Source organism: Pinus tabuliformis, chromosome 7 (assembly GCF_031772625.1).
Source record: "Pinus tabuliformis cultivar Carrire ecotype Pingquan chromosome 7, CPIR1, whole genome shotgun sequence".
Lineage (NCBI taxonomy): Eukaryota > Viridiplantae > Streptophyta > Pinopsida > Pinales > Pinaceae > Pinus > Pinus tabuliformis.
The window spans coordinates 1,831,381,799-1,831,386,416 of NC_142293.1; positions in this window are offsets into that span (position 1 = coordinate 1,831,381,799).

Genomic DNA, 4,618 nt, shown 5'->3' on the forward strand with positions numbered 1-4,618 from the left:
TTTATTGTTTTCTTTGCATATCTTTGTTTTTCCTAATTAAGAACATTACATTATAGCAACGGCACAAACATTTGACTTCTTAATTTCTTTTAAGTGTATAAGCATTTTTTTAATCAACCCATAAATATACCACCAAGAAACCTTAAGCCCTATACTTTGCATTGTATCGAAAAACAAAGATGAGATAAGGCACAAATGGGGAGGTTAATTAGTCAACATAACTATTATGAGATTTTCAAAGTGGAATGCCTCTCAAAAAATATTAAATTAAAGGATGTGCAAGAATATTTTTAAAGAAAGATGAGTGTTCAATCCAACAACATCACAAAGATTTGCTCAAATTCTCTAGTAGAATACAAATTTAGCTTGAAGAGCATAATAATGCTTAGAATGATTTTGTTCAGATCAAACTTTAGGATAGAAAAATTAAAAGAGGACCTTATAACATCCTTATAAGATATGCTGCCATTAACCAGAACCCAACACATAGTTGTTTAAATTAACATTAAACAAAAATATATTTCTATTAAATACTCATTATTTGGCAACAGTATATTTTTGTCAATGCTTATGAATCGAGAGTGATTTTAAATGTCACCATTTTGATGAATGCGTTACCATCAGTTTACTTCGGGAGGTGTTAGTCAAATTTCCATTGACGAAGTTATTTTCGCAAGTCAATTGACGCATAAGTCACCTCCAATACCTTTCAGATTCCTTGCTTATTGTTTTCACATTGCTAGTCCACATAACGTTTTGATGTGGCTTTTCTTTTTAATAATTGGAGATTTTTATTTTTATTAAAGTTAATATAGATTCATTTTAAGTTTGGATTTAATATGAGTTTAGAGATTTAATTTTTTCCACATGTTTATCTATTTAATTTTTTGTTGTGGTTTTTTTTTTTTTTTTAATAATTGAGAAATTTTTATTTTTATTAAAATTAATATGAATTTATTTTAAGTTTGGATTTAATATGAGTTTAGAGATCAAATTTCTTCACATGCTAAAATGTAAAATATAATGTAATATTTTTCATTGTTTAAATTATACTTTTAAATGTTAAATAAAATATATATAATAACAAATAAATATATTAACCATATATAAGGTATAAGCAATTGATATTATAATATTCTATACAACATGTACATCTAAACATTTTATGATGCAAATTAAAATGTTTTTTATTATTATTATTATTATTATTAACATATTTTTAAGTATTAAAATATTTTATCAATAACCAAATTATAAAATTTAAACATATTACTCACATTTTTTTTACTTCTAATTACTTTACAACATATTCATTTTACATATTTAAAAATTCATATATTTATATTGTTAAATTTTATTGGTACCATGAAAGGAAATAATGGGTTACACAGAACAAGCCAATCACTTTGTCGGACAAGAAACTCTAGATCATTTGGAAACAAACTTGTGAATCAATGTCATTTTACTACCTGAATTCTTTCTTTCTTTGCGTTATTTTTTAATATAATATAATATAATATATATTTTTAATTATTTAAGTAAAATTTAGGTTTGGAATAATGTCAGGTTACTCTAAACATCTTATAAAATAGTTCATTTTTGTTATAAGTGATTGTTATTTTCAACATTTCTTTTAATTATAAAATTTAAACTTGAAAATTAATAAATAAATTTAAAATCTAGAGAAATCAGTTCTATGAATGATTTAAAGTTTAAGCACATATCTTAGTTAAAAAATCCTTTAACTTTCTAAAATAGTTAAGATTAAAAAATTATTGATGATGATGATAGTGGTTAACGTCCACTGAGACCAAATTGGTCTATCAGACCTATAATTTTCTTAGTTTTTAATTGTCTGGCTCCTCATCTTTCTTGGCGAGATTGGTGTTGTAGCTTTCTTTTTTTCTCTACCGTCTTCCAAATTCCTTTATCTTGCATCTCCTTCATCTCTTCTGGTTCTTGGGACAATGGTGTCTTAGCTTCGCGATCTATTGTGTTCGTCCATTTGAAGATATTCGGAGAAGAAGTTTGGTCTAGGAGATCTACTTTGTTGTTAAATGAAGATTTATTTTGTGAGGTATTCGAGGGGTTGTTGAGTTCACTTTTTTATTGTTGGGCGGGGCTTTCTCCCTGCTTGTTTTGAGAGTTGTTTCTTTATTGCTTGATGTCTTGTGATTCAAAGTTTTCTTTAAAGTATTCTTGTTTGATGACAGTGTAGTGTTCTTTTTGTGCTCCTTCCCACCATGTAGATTTGTGGTGGTTTTTTCTAGCAGAATTTTTCTGGGAGGCTTTTGGGAAATTTTTGGCTAGATGGCCTGTCTCAAAGCAGGATCCACATATGAAGAGGACACTTTCATAATCGAGTTTCTAGTTCCACACGTAGTCTTTACTTGTTAGACTTATTTCATCTTAGAATCCGGCGGTGAAGTCCATTTCCACACAAATGCGTGCATAGGTGGTTCTCGCATATTCCTTTATTTCTGGGCACCTGCAATAAAATTTCCCAATTGCATTTCCAATGGCTTTTAGCGAGGAAGGATTCCAGAGATGCAAGGGTAGGCTTGGCAATCTCACCCAAGCAAAAAAAGAAAGTGGATATGGGTAAATGCAAAACAATATCGAGATATTTTAAGGCGTAGGCTTGCTCGCCTTAAATGGGAACAAAGAACAAGAAAAAATTTCCAAAGAGAGAAAATAAATAAGAGCAACAAACATAAAGAAGAGTCAACCATTTTCAGGCCCACATATACACCTCTTACTTGGTCATTGGATCTCGATGCCCAAGAGCTGATGAAGGCCAAGACAAGGAAGGAGATTTTGAAAGTTGAAGAACAGGAAGGGGACCGCAAAATTTCAGAGATCACATTTGCAAATTGATGTTTAATGGAAGATAATAGAATTTTAAAAGAACATGTAACAATGTTACAAAAGGTTCTAGAGATAGGAAAACAAGAGTGGCAGAGCATGAAGACAACGTGGCAAACCACAAAAGAATCAATAGCAACAAACAAGGATGTGATAATTTCCAAAGAAAGTCAGGTAGATACACAAGTATCTTAGCAAACAAAACTTTCAAAAGAGAAGGAAAAAAAGAACAATAGGAAATATGATCCAAAAGAAATCAAAGCTAGAGCTGAAGACGCTAATGGTTACATAAGGACAAAGGAAGAAGAATATGCAAGTGCTTGTAGAGCACATGAAAGAGAACAAAAAGAAAGAAATGGCATGGAAACAAACTTTATTATCAATGGAATAAGATATTATGGGAAGAATGAAACTACTCTCAATTTGACAAGAAACTTTCTGAAAGAGAAACTACATTGAAAAGGGAAAATTTTTCAATCAGGGAGAATGGGGAAATATGTGAAGAGATACCTCGACCCATAAAAGTCACCATGGAAAGTGTGCAAGAAAAACACCATCTCTTGGGAAGAAAGAAACTCTTGAAAGGCTCACACTTATTCCTAGATGAATATTTAACCAACAAGCAACAAGAGGAGAGAAGGGAAGAAGTGGAGAAAATTAGAGTAGCAAGAAATGAAGGGAGAAGGGCATGGTTGTACAATTGTAAAGAAATTATTGTAGTGTGTGGGTCTCAGGGAAAAACAGGGTAGCAAGCTGGTAATAAAGAAAAAAAAGAGAATTTGATAATAGGGAGGAAAACAACAAGATTAGTATGGATGAAAAGAGGTGAAGACTCAAATTTGACTCTTATGTGTCAAATTGCGTAGCAGTCAAATCCTACCCCAGCATACCTAAGTTTAGTTTGTTAGAATTGTAGAGGTAACTCTTGGAGAAGGGGACTTGGGTTAGGGCCTATTGCAGAAGGTAGAAACATATTTGTCTCATGGAAACTCATGAACATGATGGTTGCAAAATTCCTATGTTTGACGGCTATTTGAAGTTAGCAATTTGGAATAAGGTAGTAGAAAATGGAAAAGGGTATGGGGGAATACTAGTTTTAGTGAAAGAAAAATAAGGTCGTCACATTCAGTTAATGAAAGAAGATGCAAATAAACAATATTTATGGTTCAAAATATCAGAGAATGAGAATCACATAAGAATTGCAGCATGTTATTTTGCCCCTCAAGTCTAAAAAAATTACAAAAATAAGGGGCTAGACAGCAAGGATCCATATGTAGCTTTAAAGAAAGATATTGCCGCGTACTCTCAACAGGGAGAAGTTTTTTTATTGGGAGATTTCAATGCTAGAACAACAAATCAACAAGCTAGTATTCTTTGTTGAAAAGAGGATCACAATCCTATTTGGCTCACTGAAGAGAAGAATCCCCAATGGGTGAGGTGTTCAGAAGATGACAAAGCTAGCAATCATTTTGGAGAGGAGTTTCTTACACTATGTGGTGCTTTCAACTTAATTATTTGAAATGGTCTAGATAGATGGAAAAGGTTTGGGAAGTTCACTTACAACACATACAATGGGGCAAGTGTCATTGACTATGCGATTTGTTCACAGAGCTTGATAGAAAAGATAGACAAAGTTAATATTGGAGAGCATATTTGGGACTTAAAATCAAACCATGACCCAATTTATATAAAGTTATCATGGTTAGAAGAAAGACAAAATAGGAGGAAAACCCAATGCTCTCTGCAATCACTA